This window comes from Rhinatrema bivittatum, chromosome 6 (assembly GCF_901001135.1).
Source record: "Rhinatrema bivittatum chromosome 6, aRhiBiv1.1, whole genome shotgun sequence".
Taxonomy (NCBI): Eukaryota; Metazoa; Chordata; class Amphibia; order Gymnophiona; family Rhinatrematidae; genus Rhinatrema; species Rhinatrema bivittatum.
The window spans coordinates 220,909,509-220,933,478 of record NC_042620.1 but is presented as its reverse complement, the minus strand read 5'-3'; positions in this window follow the sequence as shown (position 1 = coordinate 220,933,478).

The window sequence follows — 23,970 nt, the reverse complement described above, 5'->3', positions numbered from 1 at the left end:
TTGCCTGAGACCTTCTGAGTAACCTGAATCCTTGTCCGAGTCTCCTGAGTATCCAAGTCTTCGTCTGAGTCTCCTGAGTTTCCAAGACTTCGTCTGAGTCTTCCAAGTAACCTGAGTCTTCGTCTGAGTCTTCCGAGTAACCTGAGTCTTTGTCCGAGTTTTCCTAGTTCCTGAGTTCCTGTCTTGTCTTGTTCCTGTCTTCAGCCTTCATCTGGCCTCACACACTCGTCGTTCCCAAGTGGCGGGTCCGAAAGGGCTACCGAGTGGCCAGGGTCTACTCTCGTGACCAGCATTGCGTTGCTGGGTCACACTGGTGCATGTAGGTCCAGCGGAGGGCTGATCCTGCTTTGTTCCTGCTCTGAAGTTCCTTGCCTTGGTTCCAGTTCTGCTTTGTTTTTGCTCCGCCCGTGCTTGCATGCTCTCACCTCCCATGGTGTGCCTTGGGGCTCCTCCCTGAGTCATGCCGTGGTTCAGGGGCTCACACTCCCCCATGAGCTAGCGACCGCGTCTGCATCAGGATCCGTAGCCAGCGGTCGCAACATGGGAGAGGCGTTCCTGTCCTAGATGCATAGATTCCTTGGCCCATGCAGAGATGGGAGCTGTCGTCAGTACTGCAAAGAGGGTGGCACAAAAAGAATGGGGCCAGCACCACTTGCCTATGAGGAGAATGCAGCTCCCGGGCCCGTTGCTGGAGGCAGTGGTCAATTCACCTGGCCAAGATGATAAGAGCATCCAGGGTCTTGGGAAGTTTCTGAGTGGCTAGCTCATCCTTCACCCACACTGACAGCCCTTCCAGAAAGATACCCCAGTTCCTCCCTCCAGTTCAGCATGGAACTCAATGGCATAGTGCATTAAGGGCTAATTGCTCTGCCAGAGATGTAAAAGATGCCAGAAATGTAAAAGCCGACCTGGTTCATCAAACACAAACTTGAAAGCTTTAACAAATTGTTGCAAGTCCTGTACCAATGTGTCCCCATGCTCCAACAAGGGAGAGGCCCAGACCAAAGCCTTCCCATCCAGGAGGGAGAGTATGAAGGTGATCTTGACAGTGTCTCTGTGAAATTGAGCTAGCTGAAGTGAAAAATGCATAAAGCACTGATTCAGGAATCCACGGCACTGTTTCGGGTCTCCCGCCTACCGAGGAGGAACCGGGCGATGTACAATGGATGCAGCTGCAGGAAGCGGAAAGACTGCAGAGGCTGCAATTGCTTTGAGGCAGATGCTGAGCCACTCCATGGAGCCTGCCAAGAGCTCGAGGAACTGTTGCTGCTGCTGGATTTTCTGTGCCAGGCCAAGAGATCCCCCATAACCGTGACCTCAGCAATCTGTTGTGAAGTGGAGCTCTGGACCGAGGTGCTACCCACAGGGAGGGGCCCTGCAGGTCCTCACCATCGGCAAGTGGAGCTGGCTGGAGCAGAGGCCCAACAGGAACTTCGTCAAAACCAGCCCTCCTTCCTCTTAGGTTGAGCCCTCGGGTGCCAGGGCTGACTGGACTTAGGTGCAGCCTCTGTGAAGAGATGAATCCATCGCAGAAGATATTGTTGGCCAGCGGGAGTAGAATGAAGTCACTCCAAGCAGTGGTCAGGGACAGGCAGCAGACAGCAGAGACAAGAGCAGGCCGAGGTCAGGGGCAGACTGAATTCAACAAGACGAGGACCAAGCAGTGATCACAAGGCAGGCAGAAGACAAATGTAGTCAAGGAGCGGTCCAAAGTCAAGTCAGAAATCCAAAGAAGACAAAGCCAGGGATCTGAACTGAGGTCAAGCCGAGAAGTCAATCCAGGGGAAATAAAGCAAGGTGGAACAGCAGGAAAACACTGAAGACGGATGAGGAAACACAAGTCAGGAATGCAGGAACTCTGAAGACAGAGGAAGGAACCAGGAACATGAAGACAAGGCACTGGAACAGGAGCAGGAACCGGAACCAGGAATGAAGAGGTAAACAGCTACTCCGAGGAGTTTGACCTATTGCTGAGGTGTCTGCGGCAGAGCAGAGCCTGTGATATCATCCATGCGTGCCGCAGTAGATTTCTCGCTGCGAGCCCTTTAAAAATGCCTGAGTTGCGTAGGTGTGCGCCTAGAGATGCCCCACTCAGCTGAGCAGCATTCCTAGAGCAGTGCATCGGGCCTGTATAGCAGCCAGCCATGTCTTCACCCAGGGCCCAGCTGCAGCGTAGTGGCCGCCTTCGTCCTGGGGCTGGAGGTAAGAGCGGCCGGTCGTGGGACAGGCCCATGACTGGCCAAATGCAACAACAATGATTTCTATTTCTATTTATACTAAGGAGGTAATTTTCAAATGAATTACACATGTAAATGTAACATAGTTTTGTAGCAATTTTCAAAGCCATTTACGCATGTAAAGTGCATTTACACGTGTAAAACCTATTGACAATTCAATGGTATATATTGTAGCAATTTTCAAAAGCCCACTTGCATGCGTAAAGTGCATTTACATGTGTAAAACACAATTTTAAGAAAGTAAATACTTTTAAAAATTACCCCCTTAATATCCCACCCTTTCAAGACTGCCCAAAGTGGATTGCTACCATAAGTTTCATAAAACATAAAATGCATATAAATACAAAATCAGCATATAATATACAATAATAAATACAATATAATAATCATCATAACAAACAATTATTCCTACTGTTCCAAATTTCCCCAACCAGGGACTGGGTTGGACAAGTTTTCCTTCACCAAACCAATCCCAGCCCCAACACAACCCAATTACTTAAGCAACAACTTAACAAACTATGCAACATGACAAGCCCAAACCCACTAAAAAATAAGCAGACTCATCCATCCATTACCCACACAAAATCCAGCCCATTCAAAAAACACTCTTCCTTGCTTAGGCCACCCTCTATTTCCAACAAAACTGTTCTGATATCCCTTGGATTTTCACATGAATAATTTCAAGGTTCTGCGTAGGCATGATAACCTCCAGAGACAAGGGAATATCTAAAAACTGCTTGTTTACCTGCAAACTGACTCTAACTTTTCAGGACAGGTTGATCTAGTCCCACTGCATGCTTGGACTTATCATTCTGACGTACCTAAGGAAAACAGGACCACAAGTCTATGAATGTCATGGAGTAAAGCCAGAAATGGATCAGCCTGCTCTGAAGAACTGGAGGCAGCTGGCAATCCTATTTTCCTCTGCAGTTTGAAGTCTCTCTGGCCTCCCCTTGCTTATCATGCAGAAGTGCTGCTGAGAGACAGAATGTTAACTCCCTGGCCCAGGGCACTTGTCTCTCTTTCAGCTGCACATACAAAGCTCACGCATGTAAACCAATCTCATGAATTAGGCAGCTTTCATAAGCAGGAATTTGTGTTGTGCGTTAATGACTTGCTTAGGACGACTGGAAAGCTGCGTTCGAAAACATGATAATGGAAATAAAAAACCTACTGGCACCTGGTATAGACTGTTATGAACAGGATGTCACAATTGCGATGTTTGTTAATGTGCAACATTTCTTGGATCTAAAATGCACTTTGGATAGATGGAGAAAGGGCTGAAGTCTGTGATGTCCAGACAATTTTTAAGTTTTATTTGTTTATTAATATTTGCTATTCTGCCTTTCTTTAACCCTCAAAGTAGATTCCTGGCACAAACCATAAAAACAATGTATTTATTTATCTGGTTTGATTTTTAGCCTGCTAGATCCCAACATATACTCCTAGTGGGAAACATTAAAAATAACATTGCAACTAGTGTACAATAAAATCAGATATTAACATAAATAGACAATACACGATTTAAAAAATAAACCTAACTAAATACTTCGGGCCCATATTCAGTAGGTTGCTTAGTGAGATAAGCGTCCAACTAACCATAGCCGGATAATGTTACACATAACCGGATATTCTTTTTGAATATCACCGGTTATGTATAAAGTTATTTGGCTTTGGTTAGCCATATAACTTGAGGATTAACCGGATATATTAAAAAAAGAATATATCTGGTTAAGTTATGCTCAAGAAAAAAAAATATTCCAATGCGGCCTGTCTTCCTGCCTCCCTCCCACCCGAGTTGCAAAGGCCCTCTGGGGCCGCCCTTCCCCCCCCAAAACAGCACATTTAAAGAAAAATAAAAATGTTAATAGCGCGGGAGACCCGCCTCTCCCCCTCTCCCACGACTATTTTATAACTTACATGCGTATATGCGCACATGTTCTAAAATAGCTTGGCCACGTGCACCTGTGTGACAAATTTTAAGTGGGTGCATGCAGGTGCGCGCAAATGCCGACGCCATTCCCAGTTTTACCAATTCATCCCCAGTTCACCCAGTTAAGAGACAGGTCTTCCAAACCCTCCCTGGTTTAAAAGCCTTCACCCCTCCCCCCCCTTAAAACCCCGCAGTTCTGCCGATTTAGCTTCATTTTACAACTTACATATCATCCATAGCAGAAGTAAAGTCACGGGGCAAGGGGACTCAGCGCGTGCTGGATCATGCAAGTATTTACATGCGCATCTCAGCTTCATGCCCTGCCCAGACCATGCCCATGCCCTACCCCTTTTTGAAAAACTCCAGGATGTGGGCGCTGCGGCATTTATGCCCCTATCTAGGCAGCTTTTAAAAATCCGCTTGGCACGCACAAGCCCGACATATTCGCGCATCCCCTAATTAATGCACACGTTGCGCTATTAAAATCCACCTTTATGTGCGAGTCGATCAATAACCAATGAAGTTCATGCGAGTGGGATATTATCCCCATACAATAATATCAGGAACATAAAATATATTAAAAAACAAACAAAACAAATCCCTCCCCCTATCAATTCTTCTTCCTCCGAATTTCTAAGACATACTAGTGGTGTCTCTGGTAGATCTATTTTAATTCAAAAGTCTGGTTATAAAACCAAGACTTCACTTGTTTTCAGAACTGCAGATAACCAGATCTCATGAGGCAATTCATTCCAGATGATTGATGCAATAGAACTTAATACTGAGTGTGGTAGCCAGATGGGCTTCTGACAGTAACAGAATCACAAGAAAATCCAGATTGGAGTATCTTAGGGATGGTGAGAGCTGACAGCTTACTTACATCTCTGCCAAGTATTTTGGACATCCTCTGTGCAAACGTCTGAATACAGGGACAGTAACTTTCAAACCAGCACGCGCACACACATTTGTGCGCATATGTCGGCCCACACCCAGGGATGTGGCCATTTTATAATATACGCGCACATATGCACGTATGTTATATAACAGCCTGGCCATGCGCACGTGCGCTAAATTTTAAGTGGGCACTTGCTTGTGCACACCAATCCCACTTCCACCACGTAAATCAGGGGATTTTAAAAAGAGTGCGGGCTGATGCCATTCCCAGTTTTACCAGTTCGTCCCCAGTTCACTCAGTTATGAGATAGGTTCTCTAAACCCTCTCCCTAGTTTAATAACCTTCACTCCACTATTTTTCCCCAACATTAAAACCCCGCAGATCGGCCTAATTTTCTTTAATTATTAACTTATATATCCTCCATAGCAGAAGTACAGTTACATGGCAGGAGACCTCGCTGTGCGCCGGGGCGCATAAGTATTTAAGTGCACCTCTCTGGTTCACGCCCCCAAATGCCAATGCCCTGCCCAGACCATGCCTACATCCCTCCACTTTTTTAAAACTTTTGAGATGTGTGTGCTGCGAGAGATACGTGCGTATCTTGGCGGCTTTTAAAATCTGCTTGGCGTGCGCGACCCTGACTTATTCACACATCCCCTAATTAATGTGCACGCTAGGCTTTTAAAATTCACCTCTTGTGCTTTTCTTACAGCCACCCAGTGGGAGAAAACTTTGACTAAATAAAGCATTTGGAACTAGCATTCTGTGTGGAGTTTTCTTTAGAAATAGCTTAGAGGGAGACAGAAACTATATGACCCCCCCGCGATAATGACATTGTACATCTTTGTCTTCCTTTTCTGAAAAGGCAAATTAAGTAAGCTAATGTTATCTTATTTTCCTCAAGAGCAGAGGAGAATATAGCAAAGCAGTAATCTGCAAATTGCTGGTTTCTTTAGTAATGCCAGCTGATAAAACCACAGTCCTATAATTTCGTCATTGATGGCCCACAAATTGAGCCAACCAATTATTAGTAAGTTTTCACAGCAGCATTTATCTTGTTTACTGGATGTTATTCTTTTCCCACACATACACTTTTCACAGACACTAGGCCTACAATCAAAAGCCAAAAACATTCAGTGCATCTGTTTGTCACCTCTTATTCCATCAATAATGCTGCCTCACCCAGATCTCTGTTTCCAGAGATGTCCACAAAATAATGCAAATGAGAAAATCTTTATGGGACAAGACCAGATATTCTTTTTAAGGCATATCTCCAGATATGTGGTTCAAGAAAGTTGCAACTCTCATCCAGCAACATCCACTGGATCTACACCATTTCAAATGGTCTACGGACGACTGCCTTTACCACTTCCACTTTCAGTGTCATCCCCGGCAGCTCAATCTACTGCCAAAGATATCCATCTACTATGGACTAAGACTAAATAGATGCTACAGAAAACAGGACAAATAGCAAAGAAAGGCTATGATGCCCACCACTGCAAGGCTCCTGAATTCCAGCCTGGTGATAAAGACTGGCTGTCTACAAAACACTTAAGACTCAAGTTACCAACAGCTTGTTTTGCTCCTTGCTTTGTCGGACCTTTTTCCATCCTCTGATGTCTGGGTACTCTGACGTACAGTCTAAAACTTCCACCAGCAATGAAGATTCATAATGCGTTTCATGTCTCGTTACTGAAACCGATCATTCTCAACAAGTTTTCCTCTAAGACACCGGAACCTACACCTATTGATGCAGAAGAAGACATCGAGTACAAAGTAGAAGCCATCCTCGATGTGAGAAAGAGAGGCAGAGTTTGGGACTACCTCCTGTCATGGGAGGGTTATGGACCTGAAGAAAACTCTTGGGAACCTTTGGCAAATATCTTGGATAAAGAGATGCTTTAATAATACCACAGAACGCATCCTCAGAAACCTAGACCAGGTAGGAGGTCTGGAGGGGGCCCTTTGAAGGGGGGTACTGTTGCATCCATCAGTCTCAGACAGCTTCGACCTTTGTGCCTCACCTCTCTCTCTCTACTCTCCCCGCTAGCCTTGGGAAGATGGCTACTGCCACATCTGCAAGCCGCGCTCTCTGGCGTCCCCGGAACGGCTATGGCAAAACCTCACGCTATGTTTCTCCTAAAGGCCTCGTAGGGTGCACACGCGCGCACCACCTACGTCTTTATCCACGTCATGGCGGGACCCTCAGGGGCGTCCCCCTTGAGCGTCGTCACGCCATCTGGGTTTTTATCCTGCACTTGTTTGCTAGCTCATTGAGTTAGCAAGGATTGGACTTGTCCGGTCTAAGCTACTCTGCCGCTTCCCTCTCTGCCCTTCGGGGTATTCTCTAACCTGGGTGCCCGCTCCTCGGGGGCCCTTTGCTTTCTTTCAGGTGCCTTACTGGGATCAGGTACTCGCTCCTCGAGGGCCTGCTCTCCCTGCCTCGGTGCCTGTAACCATCTACTTCTGCCTACTGGAATCGCTACCATCAGCTACCAACTTAGTGAGTAATCTAACTTATCAGTCTGTCTCATCTAGTCTGTTCTCATCAATCTGTCTCATCAGTCTGTTCCCAGTGCAGCTCTGCTGCACTGGGAACCTGCAACCGGACTTCCCTACCCATCTCAGTGAGACGGGTCCCCTCTGCTGAGGATCCCTGGACTGCTATATCTGGATTGCTTCACTACTGCCACCTCTGGTGGAACTCATCAGCTGTTTAATAATAATAATAATAATAATAATAATATTATAATAATTATAAATAAATATAATATAATAATATTCAGAGTAGTTAAATCACAAGCAGACTGTGATACATTACAGGAGGACCTTGCAAGACTGGAAGATTGGGCATCCAAATGGCAGATGAAATTTAAGGTGTTGCATATAGGGAAAAATAACCTTTGCTGTAGTTACACAATGATAGGTTCCATATTAGGAGCTACCACCCAGGAAAACGATCTAGGCATCATAGTGGATAATACTTTAAAATCATCGGCTCAGTGTGCTGCAGCAGTCAAAAAAGCAAACAGAATGTTAGGAATTATTAGGAAGGGAATGGTTAATAAAACTGAAAATGTCATAATGCCTCTATATCACTCCATGGTGAGACCGCACCTTGAATACTATGTACAATTCTGGTCACTGCATCTCAAAAAAGATATAGTTGCGATGGAGAAGGTACAAAGAAGGGCAACCAAAATGATAAAGGGGATGGAACAGCTCCCCTATGAGGAAAGGCTGAAGAGGTTAGGGCTGTTCAGCTTGGAGAAGAGACGGCTGAGAGGGGATATGATAGAGGTCTTGAAAGAGTAGATGTGACTCGGTTATTTACACTTTCGAATAATAGAAGGACTAGGGGGCATTCCATGAAGTTAGCAAGTAGCACATTTAAGACTAATCGGAGAATATTCTTTTTCACTCAATGCACAATAAAGCTCTGGAATTTGATGCCAGAGGATGTGGTTAGTGCAGTTAGTGTAGCTGTGTTTAAAAAAAGTTTGGATAAGTTCTTGGAGGAGAAATCCATTAACGGTTATTAATCAAGTTTACTTAGGGAATAGCCACTGCTATTAATTGAATCAGTAGCATGGGATCTTCTTAGTGTTTGGATAATTGCCAGGTTCTTGTGGCCTGGTTTGGCCTCTGTTGGAGACAGGATGCTGGGCTTGATGGACCCTTGGTCTGACTCAGCATGGCAATTTCTTATGTTCTTCTTATGTTCTTACAAATCTCTGTGTTTGTGCGTCCTGAGTCTAGCCTGGTACTGTGGTTCCTGACAGGGCTCCTCCCTGTGGGCGTGGTCACCTCCACAGTACCCCGAGAATCCGCTCAAACACCTCAAACCATAACACCGTGCAGCTTTCGTTTAGGATTTAGTTTCTTCTGTAGCCTGTCTTAGTGTGAATTCTTCTGATAGTAGTTCAAACAGATAGTATGGTGGACATAAGAAGGCATGGAACTGGAACTGTACACAAAATTTGCAATTTTCCAAGAAGGTAAATCACACTGAAAGAGTATCCCCAACTTGGCTGCTCTTGTTCACAAAATTCACAACAGGATTCATTTCTACAGTACTTTTCATGCTTCCTCCAAATGGTGATACTTGCTACCATATTACAGGATAGGGATGTGCAGACCAAAAGTTTATGTTCATAAGTCCATAAGTCGAAAGGGGGGGGTCAATTTCGGTCAATATGGACATATGGAGAATTCCATAAGTTGAGTCTATGTCCATACGTGCAAATAAAAATTTAAACCCTTCACCCTCCTTAATCCCCCCCCCCTCCCAAGACTTACCAAAACTCCCTGGTGGTCCAGCGGGGAGTCAGGACCCCATTTCTGAACTCCTTTGCGAGGAGCACGTGACGTCAGCGTCACGTCGGAGTGACGCGGCGTCACGTGATTCCCCGCGCGTTCGCTCCGGGACCCTCGTTGCACCCAAAAGGAACTTTTGGCCAACTTGGGGGGGCTCGCCACTATCTTCATTCCTTTCAGTGGACCCCAGAGGCTTTTTACCTGGAATCGACCTTTGCCCAGCGGATTTTCGATCTCGCTATCAAACAGAACTCTATTAAAGGTTGGAGTACATTGAGCAAGGAATATAGGGAACCTCATCACGTCCACTCTGTGGCGCGGTACTGGACAGAGGCTTGGGGTGAGGAACTCACAGCTTCAAATATTCTTACCTGTTTTAAGTCAATGTATAAAACATTACCGGACGTCACTCTCCGAGAGTTACAATTCCGAATCTTACACCATCTTATTTGTGATGGTGTGCAACGATATCGCATGGGCCGCTTGCCATCTGCTCAGTGTGTCAAATGTGGTTTGGACTTGGGTACCCTGGCCCATAGACTTTTCACTTGCCCGACCCTGAAGGTATTCTGGGACGGGGTTCTCACACTCATTGCGCAATGTCTAAAGGTCAATCTCAGATGGTCCGGCCGTCTTCTCTTGTCTGGTGTATGGGGAAACGTAGCCGTGTCTGAGGTGGCAATGGACAGGTTTGGGCGAACCACCATCCTTCTTGCATGCCACACGATATTAGCTACGTGGATCGAGCCTGCTACACGTCCCACACTTCACACCTGGTACTTTCGGCTTGCCTCGGCTATGCAAATGGAGAGGATAGCCGTTCGTACGAACTCTCGCCTATATGATAAACCCTATTGCGAAGATTTGTCCGCCTGTTTCTCTCTACTACCCCAGGATGTACAAAACTCCTTAATAGCAACTGGATACCAAACAACCTGGCAATGACTTCCGCCACCAATGTTGCACCTTTCCTCTTTTTCCGGTAGCAGCTTGGACACTACCGGTGCACTTTATGTATGGGGCCTGCAAAGATCTCCATTACTTGGACTCCTGAGGGGGGGGGGGAAGGGGTTACATAGAATAGTAGGTTGACAGGGGTGTTGATTGTTGATGCATGTGCTGGTTATGAATGAGGGTGGGAATGTGTGTTTGCAGCTGAAGTGTTGCAACTGTAGTAAAGAGGAAATGACGGGTGCGTGCAGGTCGTGGCACCTGAGTGCTGGGCGTTGTTATAAAGTTACTGTTATTGCCTTTATTGTCCACTCGGTGCTTCTGACTTGCATGTCCTGGAAATAAAAATGATTTTGACAAAAAAAAACCCAAAAAACTCCGCCGATCTATCGTTCTTTTATAACTTGCATGTCATCCATAGCAAAAGTAAAATTATGAGACAGAGTATGCTGGCGAAATCTATGCACATAAGTATTTGCATGCTAGTTTCAAGTTAAAATCCAGGAACGCCCATGTCCCGCCCAGACTATACCCTTAGCCCTCCCATTTTATAAACTTTGAATTTGTGTGCGGAGCGGCAAGTACGCACATATCCAGGCAGCTTCTAAAATCCTCTAGGCATGCAACAGTCCAACATATTCACACATCCCCTAATTGATGCAGTGCGTCGGGCATTTAAAATTCACCTTATAATGTGGCACCCCCTTGGGTCAGCCACTTGATTGCCCTAGCTACTTGTGTAGAACCCTGACATCTATGAGCCTTCCATCCCTCTCTGCCCCTCCCAACTTGGAAGGCTTGGATTGGACGCCTCATCCTATATAGTGCAGCCATGTGATCAGTCTTATGTAGCCTTGGTGCAGTGAGGATGTCCTTATTTCTCTCTTAGGTGAGGCCTCCTAGCCTTACCCTGCCTCTAGTTTTTGAAGGGAACTCTCATCGTGCACTCCCTGCCAGAGGATTCTTCTTCTATTAGGTACAAAGAGATAGATTTTGGGCTGGAATTCCCTTAGGGGCTATCAGTTCAAAGAACTGAAGACCTTGGTTTATTGGAAAACAGCCAACATGGATTTACCCTAGGGAAGTTTTGTCTCCAAATCTGCTACATTTTTTGAAGGGATTAATAAACATGGATAAAGGTGAACCAGTACATGTGGTATATTTGGATTTTCAGAAGGCTTCTGACAAAGTCCCCCATGAGAGGCTTCTAAGAAAACTAAAACGTCATGGGATAGGAGGAGATGAGCTTTCATGGATTACAAACTGGTTAAAAGACAGGAAACAGAGGGTGGGATTAAATGGTCAGTTTTCTCAGTAGAAAAAAATAAAGAGAGGAGTGCCTCAGGGATCTGTACTTGGACAGGTGCTTTTTAATATATTTATAAATGATCTGGAAAGGAATACAGCAAGTGAGGTTATCAAATTTGCAGATGACACAAAATTATTTAGAGTGGTTAAATCACAAGCAGATTGTGATAAAGTACAGGAAGAACTTGCAAGTCTGGAAGTTTGGGCTCCAAATGGCAGGTGAAATTTAATGTGGACAAGTGCAAGGTGATGCATTTAGAAAAAAGTAACCCATGCTATAGTTACAAGGTGTTAGGTTCCATAATAGGGGTTACCACCCAGGAAAAACATCTAAAGGTGTCATAATGGACAATACATAGAAATCATCGGCTCAGTGTGCTGTGGTGATCAGAAATCAAAAGGAATGTTAGGAATTATTATGAAGGGAATGGTGAATAAAATGGAGAATGTCATAGTGCCTCTGCATCGCTCCATGGTGAGACACATCTTGAGTACTGTGTGTAATTCTGGTCGCCACATCTCAAAAAAGATATAGTTGCACTGGAGAAGGTACAGAGAAGGGCGACCAAAATGATAAAAGGGATGGAACAGCTCCCCTCTGAGGAAAAGCTAAAGAGGTTAGGAATGTTGCAGCTCGGAGAAGAGACGGCTGAGGGGGGATATGATAGAGGTCTATAAAAACATGAGAAAACTAGAAAGGGTAAATGTGAATCAGTTATTTACTCTTTACAGAAGAGTTATTTACAGAAGGACTAGGGGGCACTCCATGAGTGAAATTGAAGAAAATTCTTTTTCACTCAATGCACAATTAAGCTCTAGAATTCATTGCCAGAAGATGTAGTTAGGCAGTTAATGTAGCTGGGTTTAAAAAGGTTTGGATAAGTTCCTGGAGGAGAAGTCCATAAACTGCTATTAATCAAGCTGATTTAGGGAATAGTCGCTACTATTACTGACATTAATAGCATGGGATCTATTTAATGTTCTGGTTCTTGCCAGGTACTTGTGACCTGAATTGGCCACTGTTGGAAACAGGATGCTGGGCTTGATGGACCCTCAGTCTGACCCAATATGTCAGTTTCTTCTGTCTTATGACCCATGAGCTCCCTCAACTCCCTAGTTGGGCAAGAGCAGTGACAGCACCTTCTAAGAGAGATTTTGATGGCTGAAGATGTATTCAGTTTTACATTAAGAAAGTATTTTGAACAATTACTTTGCGCGGAGGTTTTCTGACTCATCCCTTTCCAAGGGGATCCAGAGCTGAGATAGCATTGTGCCCTCTTTCTAAAGACTTTTCCTGCAAGAGAAGTTCCCAACAACAAAACTAAGGAGAATGCTCAAGACTGGGACACTCCAATTGGATCACCACTTATGGGACCAGGTCAGGCTGGGTGTTGAAGAATGAGATGGATTCAGTTGCACTGTTTTTTTCTGTGTTTCAGGGGACCCCTCCAATAGGATTCCCATTTAGCTGCTGGGAGAGCTTTGTGCACTTAACATCACCATGGGAAGCTTCACCCAGATGCCTGAAATAAAGGATACCTACCTAAAGAGAAAACTCACATCTGTACCAACAATCGGCTATAACTTCAATATTATGGACAAACTGGATTTTTATTTATTTTTATTTATTTATTTATCAGGTTTTATATACCGTCATTCGGCTTCATTATAAATTTAATTTAATTGTAGCAAAATCAGTACACTTTATTTTCATACCAGAGCCTGGTCCTGCCTGGTTTGTCCCAGCATCTCACCCCTTAAAATGCAGCTACCAGCAACACAGGCGGGGAATAACGCACCATTGTCTGGGCCACAGGCGAGAGCTTCCCCTTAGAGACAGAATCCACCCTGGGATAGAGAATTAGGCATGGGAGACGTGCTGGCCAGATGCATGCCCTGAAGAGAACAAATATGTCTGTGTGCCCTTGGGACCTAAAACCCTCAAGCAAGGGTTACAATAAGTTGCAGGAAGTTACAATAAATCTATGGGTAAAAAAAAATAAAATGCTAGTTTAGAATTATGCAAGCAAACTGGCGTAGAGGCTTTTATGCACTTTTTTCTAGTCCTGGTTTTCTTCCAGCTCCATTTTGAAAGTCCTCGGTGGGGTTTTCGACGTAGAAACCTTTTAACAAAGAGTGAGAAACCACGTCTGACTCAGACTTTTTTTTATAACCTTTCAGACAACAGGTCAGGCTAATTCAAAGGCCCTCCTTATCCATTCAGAAGTGCGTTTTAAAATGTTTCCTGTTTATCAATCTCATCTTTTCTCAGCAAGCCTTTTGGGCTAATCAGTAACACCTGTTTGAATCCTCTGCTTTTTGGCTGCATAAATAACGACATGGGATGCCCAGAAAAAAAGGTCTTTCCTTCTTTCCATCCATGAAGCTATGAAGGGGAGGAAGGCAGCAAGAGTTAATGAGCAATGAGATAACATACCACAGAAATGAAAGTGGCATGATGCCATACGTGCCAAATTCTTGATTATATTGACTTTCGAAGACATTCTCCAAGCTAACCACAGAGTTTTATTTTTTTTCTTTTTCACCTTCTACTTCTGAGACTTTGGAACAAAAATTTGCTTCAAAGTTGTATAAATCAGACATAGTATTCTCTTTACATTAACTATTGGGCTTTGTGTAGGGGCATGTTGACAGTCATTTGCTGAGGAAAGCATCTTGCCTTTTCAGCAGTGGTCACTGCAAATATATTTATGGCAGCTGGGAACATTATAATGTAGACCTAATAGATTCAGAAACTAAATACAAATGAAGTTGGGCGAGGGTTGTATAATCGGTTGACTTTGTGGACAATGCAACATACAAATAATATTTTGGAAAAATGAGAGAACACTCTTTCAATCTCTTGAATAAAATGCTGCAAACATTCGCATTGCAAGTGATGATGATAATGTTGTAATAAGTATATTCTGTATGCACTAGAGAAGAGTGGACTAAAGTTTCTAATATTATATGTTATGGCTGGTTGCATATGATTCCTAAAAAGTAAGAAACTTTAAGAACATAAGGACATAAGAACATGCCTTACTGGGTCAGAGCGAGGATCCATCAAGTCCAGCATCCGGTTTCCAACAGTGGCCAATCCAGGTTACAAGGATGGCAAAATATGGGCCCTATGTAAGGAATATATGAGGGAGTATGATTGCTTCATCTCATACAAGAAATATAAGGGAATAAATGATTGGTCCTTTTTACAAAGTGAAAAACTTTTAGGTGTCTAATAATGTTTTTTTCAGTTCTGCCATCAGCAAAAAAAAAAATTGGGAATAATTAGTACAATATTGTTTTATAAATTCTTGTGAAATTTGGTGGTATTTTATGATATGTTTTAAATACATTCAGATTTAGAGTTGTAACAGCAATCTGCTGAGTGGAATATTTTGATAATTTCTATGTGTAGGTTTTCCTGTGAATGTTGCATTTATATGTATGGGTAATGTGCAAGATGTATTGTATATGTCATGAGTATTGTTGAATATGTGTATGTTAATTTATTTTGAAGTTCTAACGTATGTGGCTGATATATTATTCTATGTTTAGACTTGTGGGAAATGTGAAATTTGCACCATTATAAAAAATGTATATGCATGTAAAATGTTTTAATGATTGCAATTAGAGTGTTTGGGAGAAGTTGGAAGTGGGTCTTTTTATTTGAAATGATTTGATCATATATTATACCCAGGTTCTTTGTGCCTCTGTATTTGGTTACTACCGAGTGGGACCCCCTTTTTACACACTCAGGGAGTCATTTTCTAAAGCTAGCACACACGAAAAGGGACGTACGATAGCTAAAAAGGGGCAGAGTCGGGGGCGGCGTCTGCCCGGAAGAGGAGGAGTCGGGGCAAATGCCGCGAAGACAGCGTGGACGGAAAAGGTAAGGAGCCTTTTCGCTTCCAATTTCGCGCCCAATAGCACCACTTTTTACGATGGCGCTATTGGGTGCGAAAACGGCAGCGATCGCAGGCCTGCCAGCCGCTTCGCCCCCTGCCCCTGCACCGCGCGATTCACGCCGCCGCGGAGTTTTAGAAAATATAGGCCTAAGATAAGTAAAACTTTACTAAAGTTCAAGGCAATTGGGGCTAAGTGTCATTTTCTTACACCTTGCCAGTTGCAGTCAATGGAAAAATGCTTTTGCTATTTCATACAAATTTAGATGGAACAGACATTCATATCTTACAGAGGGAATAGCCACTGCTATTAATTGCATCAGTAGTATGGGATCTTCTTGGTGTTTGGGTACTTGCCAGGTTCTTGTGGCCTGGTTTTGGCCTCTGTTGGAAACAGGATGCTGGGCTTGATGGACCCTTGGTCTGACCCAGTATGGCAATTTCTTATGTTCTTATGTAGAAACAGTGTTAAATATTTCAGTCTATTGGTTGTTGAAACAAACAATAAATCATTTTTTTATGCCTGACTGGCCTAATGGCGACAGGCACGGTTTGATTTCTGAGCCTGGCTGCTGCTCATTGGAGTAGTAAGGGCTGGGGAAGATTGCAGAAGCAGTGTTCAGTCCCTGTGGAGAGGAAATCCCAATCTGTAAACAGCAATAAGACTATGGATAATATTCAGGGTGCATGTGTACAAGATTATGATTAATGCTAATAACTCAGAGGTCTGGAAGTCAAATTTAAATGTAAACATATAGTAAACATGTATTCTCTTTCTCTTTCTTCTGGGTCACTGTTTTTTTTTTTAATATATTTAGAATCATTTAAATTGTTTGGCCGGATTCTCTTGTTCTTTGTGTGATAATGTTTGTGAGATATTGTAAATAATTCCACTTGGATCTCCCTACTGGGGACTTGGAATTCACTGATTTTTGTAGCCACTCAAAATCACGCAGAGAGGTAGTATAACAATTTATACTCCAATTTCAAAGTACAGATTTCTGAAAGACCTCATCCCAACCTCTCCAATAATGATCATCTTTGACTTTTAAGATGTATATTTATTTTTCCAATAGTGTAATTGCATCCAGACATTTCACATATTGTGCCATCTCAGAAGATGAGGATTTTTCCTAATGTAATGCAATACATTTTTTTAAAACTTTGTATTTATAATAATTTCAAGCATTATAATACCATACAATGTAGGAAGAATCATACATTTTTCTTTTTTTTTTATATTCTTTATTTATAATCTTTTAACAAATATACAAATAAAATTTGTATCAGAAAAAACAGAGATACAGAAGATAACAAATAGTCTGTAGAGTCTTATTCCTCCACAGGCTTTTAACATCCAAAAATAACATAATATTTAGAACACTCTTGTTTCATAGGAAATATAGAGAGAAAGGAAATATTTAAAGGAGTTTACAAGGAAATCAAATACAATAAGGTGCCCTTGTCACATCTAATTCTCTATCGTCCCTATATTCTCATCGGGGATTCTCCTGCCAGACAAGAAGGCCTTCAGTTGATCTGGTATAAAAAAAATATATGTGTTCCTGGCCAGTTTTATGATGCATTTACATGGGTAGCGTAGCTTAAAACTACCCCCCAATGCTAAGGTCTCAGGTCTCATCTGGAGAAATTCTTTTCTACGCTGTTGCGTAGACTTTGCCAAGTCTGGGTAAATTCGAATAAGACCCCCACAAAACAATTCAGTGATATTTTTGAAATAATTCCTCATAATCTTAGAAATAGCATTTTCATCAAAGAAAGAAACAAAGAGAACTGCACGATCTATTATTTCTACATTAGAATTTTCAAGGTAATCGGTCAGATTTTGCAAATCTGGCCCTTGTTGGGGAACAACTGAAGGAGTGCTAGTTTTCTTTGGTAGAAAGAACAATTTCTTAACTGGTGGAATCTCTTGCTGAGGAATTTTTAAAGCTTCCATTGCATATTTCTTAAATGAAAGAAGTGGGATTTCTCCCATTAAAATCGGGAAATTCAAAAGTCTCAAGTTCAAGTGTCTCATATGATTTTCTATGGACTCCAACCTCCTCAATGTTGAAATTCTTTCTGCTACAATTAAAGCGTTTGTAGCTTGGAGGCTTTTTATTTCTTCATTTATTTGTTTTATGGAATTATCTTGTTCTATAAATTTCTGACTCGTGTCTTTCTCAAGTGTCCCCACTTTGGCTGAAATTTCATCAAGTTGTAAGGACTGATTGTCTAGCTTAGTAGACATCCTCGTCATGAGATCCCAGATATTATCTAGGGTTATTATCGCTGGTTTAGTAAATTGCTGGGTGAGCGATTTTCTTACCCCATGTCCAATGCTTTTCTCCAGCTCTCCCGATGTACTGGGGACAGCCGCCGCCATTTCCTCTGCTCTCCCTGGCGTCTCAGCTGCACGGGGTTGCAGGATCCCTCCTGACTCTCCAGCCGTCCGGGCGCCTTCTGATCCACTCAGCTGATTGCATCGAACCTCCTCGGTTTGCAAATCAGCTTCTCCAGCGACCGTTGGGGGCAAAGCTCGTGCCGGCGTTCTAGGGTCCGGAGGGCTTAGTGATGTTTCCCCGGGAGAGTACAGCTCTCCTTCCGCCGACTCTCCAATAGGGCTAACCGCCCTCAATTCCGATGTGGCCACGGCGAACTCTGAAATCAGACGTTGTCCGGCAGCAGTGTCCTGGTCGGGTGGATAAACCCGGACCTTGCCCTTCCTTTTGTGAGGCATCTTGGAGGTATTTGCGCTTGTTGCTTGTTTTCAGAAATCTGCGGTCCGGAGCTAACGCCAGTGCTCCCGCTCAGGGCGCCATCTTGGTTTCTCTCGAATCATACATTTTTCACCTTTCTGCCATAACAGTGAAAAAGGAAATCATAATAAAACATCATGTTATCTTAGTTTTTTAAAATGGATGAGGAATACTTATAAATCCAAATACAACAATGCAACCCGGCGCAAACAAATCAACGCCCGATTTTATAACATGCGTGCGCTGCCACGCGCATGTTATAAAATCCAGGGTCGGTGCGCGCAAGGGGGTGCACAATTGTGCAACTTGCACGTGCCGAGTCGCGCAGGCTGCCTCCATTCCCTCCGAGGCCGCTCCGAAATCAGAGTGGACTTTACTACCGCTCCCCCCCACCTTACCCTCCCTTCCCCTATCTAACCCACCCCCCAGCCCTAATTAGATCCCCCCCTACCTTTATTTCAGAAGTTACGCCTGCCCAAGGCAGGCGTAACTTGCGTGCGCCGGCGCATCATCCCCCGGCACAGGCCACTGTGCCGGAAGACTCGGGACCGCCCCTGGACCGCTGCCATGCCCCTGGACCCACCCCTGCTGCCCCCTGATCCCTGGACCCGCCCCCGGACTGCCACCAAGCCCCGGACCCACCTCCTTCCCGCCCCTTTTTCGAAGCCCCAGGACATACGCGCGTCCCGGGGCTTGCGTGCGCCGCCGAGCCCATGCAAGATAGGCTCGGAGCTCGCAGGGGCAGCTTTTCGGGGGTTATGCGTGTAACCCTTTGAAAATCTGCCCCTTTATGTGCATATCTGCCAAATACAAATGAGACACACAAAATAAAAGTATCAAAACCAACCAAAATGGAAAAAAACAAAGTTATTTTGGCTGCACATCCCTAAATATTAGCAATGTATGTGAAAAAATAAAACACATAGTAATAAAATAAAATAAAAAAACAAACAGGAAATAGCCACTAAGCAACCAGAAATGTCAAGCAAATACAAGGGACTATTTGTAAAACAGAAATGTCTGAAGTAGCAGTAAAGAGACTTGGAAAGAATAAAGTTCTTCGACTTGTTCAACCCTGCATCACTTTACAGGGTTGTTGTTCTTATAAATGCTGCAAGGATACATCTTTAAAAGACCATTTTTTCTTATTTGGTATTCTGTGTTTGAAAATGTCATTAGACTGTAACTAATCCTCAAACTCTTTGCAATAATTCAGTAGTTTTCATTCAGGACTCTGTAGTAAAGATTATCCTGTGGAATTTTTTGTTGTTGCATGGAAAATCTCTTGAGAGAGGAGGAGACTTTTTATTATCCACGTTCTATGTGGGGAAACTGAATTACAGTGGGTTAGAATAGTTTGAGGATTGGCACCACTGCTCACAAGTTTCAAGACTGTGCTAGTTTAAAGCCTCATTCAATGGTAACTTTCACCTGGTGCACTTGCGCACATTTGCGGACATATGTCGGCCTGCGCCCAGGGACAGGGCTATTATATAACACACGCGCTCCTATGTGTGCATGTTATAAAATAGCGTGGCCATGCGCACATGTGCGCCAAATTGTAAGTGGGTGAACGCATGCGTGCGCAACTCCAACTTCTACCACATAAATCAGGGGATTTTAAACGGGGCGCGCCGACACCATTCCCAGTTTTACCAGTTCGTCCCCAGTTTGCCCAGTTAAGACGGAGTTCCTCCAAACCCCCTGGTTTCATAGCCTTCACTACCCCCCCCCCCCCCCAGTTAGCCCCATCCCTTAAAACCCTACAGATCTGTCTAGTTTTCTTTCATTTTTAACAGAAGTGAAGTTAGGTGGCAGGGGGGCCTCGGCATCTCAGTATTTCTGTGCATATCTCTGGTTCATGCCCGGAACTGCCCACGCCTCACCCAGACCAGGCTCACATCCCACACCTTTTTGAAAGCTGTTGAGATGCGCCTGCTGCGGGAGATATGCGCGTATCTTGGCAGCTTTTTTAAATCCTCTTGGCGTGCAAGAGTCCAACTTATTTGCGCACCCCTAATTAATGCACGTGCTGGGTTTTTTAAATTCACCTCTAAATGTGCCCACATTTTTCTGCATTCTTTTCTCTACATTCTCATATTTATGATTTTGCACTAATGCTTTTGCTCCATTAATGCTCTTGGCTTTTTTTCCTGCCAGGCATGAGGAATCTTGTGTCCTCTTACCAGTGCCACAGCTAAAATATTTAGCGCTCTGTACTGAAACATCTGGAAGTGCCCCCTCCCTCTCTTTTCATCAGGTGGGTAGCAATGACAGATCTATCACAGCATGCCATCTCTGAAAGCTCACAGATGCGTCCTGTGAAATTGCACTGTCCGCACCTCACTAACAATAGTCCTGCCTCTTTAAACAGGGACGTTTTTCACATCCTCTTACTGGTTTCCACGTCAGTTTGGTCAAAGTCAAATCTGCCACTAGTCTGTACAGTTCATCGGTAAAAAATGTTCTACACAGGCACTCCTAGTTGCAGGCCTAGCGCGACCGGGTGTGCGCACTGTGCATTTACACGGGGCAGCGGGGAAGCGGCAGCAGGAGAGGCCGCAGAGCCACTGGCAGAGTTCAACCCGCCGGCAGCTGAAGAAGGAGCCGCCAGCCACTGAAGAAGAAGAGAGGCCACCGGCAGCTGAAAGAGAGGCCCGTGTTTTAGTCCGCGCACAACTTCCACTCCCCCCACCCCACCCCCAAGTAGGTAGGCCACTGGGCCATGGTGGAGCTCATCCCACCAAGGCCCGATGACAATAGGAGGCCCTGTGTGTACATGTGAGAGCTTGTATGTGTCTGTGAGAGCATGTGTGCACGTGTCTGTGCGAGAGCCTTTGTGTGTGTCTGTGTGAGCACATATTTATTTATTTAGACATTTTATATACCATTGTTCCATATGAAGATCACAACGGTTTACAAAAGTAACATTAATATTATAGATCAAAACAACAAGGACTAATATAACTCTACTGTGGTTTTCTAATACACATTAACTAAAGGTCTAGGACAGCAGGTTTGTTGTATAGATGTTCTGTTTCCACAATTTTCACCTAATAGTGAGTTGTCTTAAGATACTTAAAATCTCTCGTTATTTATTACTCATTCTTCAATTATTATCTTTTTCCTTGATATTGTAGTTTTCTGCATTCTGATATTTTTAAGTTAGGTTATAAGCATTTTTGAATAGCCAGGTTTTCAGCTCACATTTAAATCTCTTTCTTTCTGGTATCAAACGTAACGTCTCGGGTAGAGAATTCCACAGCTTTGGGCCTGCTATGGAAAACACACGATCTCTTATTTGCATCAGATGTGTACTCCGTATTGTAGGCACAGTCAATAGTCCTTTATTTTGAGATCTTAGTGTTCACTGCAGTGTGTCACGCCTATCAGACCAGGGTTACTGGAGTGGATGATTTTAAATATTAGTGTTAATACTTTAGAATAGATTCTGGATTGTACTGGCAGCCAGTGCAGTGTTATCAGCGAGGGTGTGATGTGATCAAATTTCCTTGTTCCTAATAAAAGACTTGCTGAGGCATTTTGTAATAAGTGTAATGGTTTTAATGTATCTATAGGAAGGCCTAGTAATAGGGAGTTACAGTAGTCTATGTCTGAAAAAATTAGTGTTTGTAAAACAGTACAGAAGTACTTGAAAGTTATAAAGGTTTCAACCAATGTAATATGCGCAGCTTGACATAGCCTTGTGTGTGTGTGAGAGCCTATGTGTTTGTGTTTGTGTGAGAGCCAATGTGTGTGTCTGTCTGTGTGACAGTCTATGTGTCTATATGAGCACATATGTGTGTGTCTGTGTTTGTGTGAAAGCCTATGTACCTATGAATGTGTCTGTGAGGGCCTGTGTGCTTGTGTGTATGTTTGTGAATGTTTTGTGCCTGTGAGAGCCTATGTACGTGAAAGAAAGTGTGAGAGAATGAGTGTGTTATATTGTGTGTGTGTGTGTGAGTGAGAGGGAAGATAAAATTGGTATGGCCCTACCTCCCCTAATCCACGATGATCTTAGGGTGACTGGAAATCAAAAGATCCCAGGTATGAAGAGCAGGAGATTTTTAAATCCTTATTAGTTTTAATTATTGGGTGTAATTTGATGTTTCTGCTCTTTTGAAATATTTAATTTTTTTTGGGGGGGGGGAGGGGGGGAAATAGAACATTTTGAAATTATTGGATTTTTTATTCATCAGTCGTTTGGAAATATTTTATTGGTGATACTCTTATTCATTAAAAGGTCAATTTTAAGACCCATGCACGGGCGTCCATGTGCGTGCAGTTCCCAGTGCGTGGACATGGATTTTGTAATGTGCGCGTGCCGACATGCGCATGTGTACCTGATTCTCTGTCGGCGCATGCATGTGCATAAGGAGGGGGAATTTTACCACATGTGCCCAGCGACGTGATAGGCCCTTTCCCCGGTTCCCTCACAGTCCGAGGAACTTCCTATACCCCCCTAGCTAACCTGCCTCCCTTTTCCCCTATCCGCCCTGACTCTTAAAACCCCGCTATCTTTTTTTTTTGTTTTAAAACTTACCTGCTCTCCAAAGCAGTAGCAGGTTGCATGCGCCGGTCAGCTGCTGGCGCGCACTTCAGTGGGATAGTGCCTAATAGCGCTGTCCCGGCCCACCCATGCCCCGCCCAGATCCTGACCCTGGCCTGCCGCTTTTGGCCAAACCCGATCTTCTCCGCACACGGGCAGATACGTGCTTGGCCGCGGGCATTTGAAAATCCTCACAGTGGGGCGGATTTTCAGAGCCCTGCTCGCCGGTAGGCCTATTTTACATAGGCCTACCGGCGCGCGCAGAGCCCCGGGACTCGCGTAAGTCCCGGGGTTTTCGGAGGGGGGTGTGTCGGGGGCGTGACCGAGCGCAGCGGCGTTTTCGGGGCTTGTCGGCAGCGTTTTGGGGGCGGGTACGGGGGCGTGGCTACGGCCCGGGGCGGTCCGGGGGCGTGGCCGCGCCCTCCGTACCCGCCCCCAGGTCGCGTCCCAGCGCGCAAGAGGCCCGCTGGCGCGCAGGGATTTACGCCTCCCAGAGGGAGGCGTAAATCCCCCGACAAAGGTAAGGGGGGGCTTAGACAGGGCCAGGTGGGTGGGTTAGGTAGGGGAAGGGAGGGGAAGGTGAGGGGAGGGCAAAAGAAAGTTCCCTCCGAGGCCGCTCCGATTTCGGAGCGGCCTCGGAGGGAATGGGGGTAGGCTGCGCGGCTCGGCGCGCGCCGGCTATACAAAATCAATAGCCTTGCGCGCACCGATCCAGGTTTTTAGCAGATACGCGCGGCTCCACGCATATCTGCTAAAATCCAGCGTACTTTTGCTTGCGCCTGATGCGCCAGCAAAAGTAGGCCAATTCGCGCTATTTGAAAATCTACCCCAGTGCGCGCATGGCCTGGCCACGCACGTATCTGCCCATTTTGGCGCGCGCCGGGTTTTTAAAATCAGGCCATAACTGATTTGAAATATTTATTCTTTTTATGAATATGATTTTATTATTATGATTGATTTTATATTTCTTGATTTTAATATTTAAGATTTTACGAAGAATGGTAATGTTCCTGTTTTTCCACTGTTGCTTTGTATGTAGAGGCTGTTTTTTTGTGGGTTCCAGTTCACAGAGGTGAGGGGGTGGAGGAGTGTCAGTTTTTAAAAATATAGATT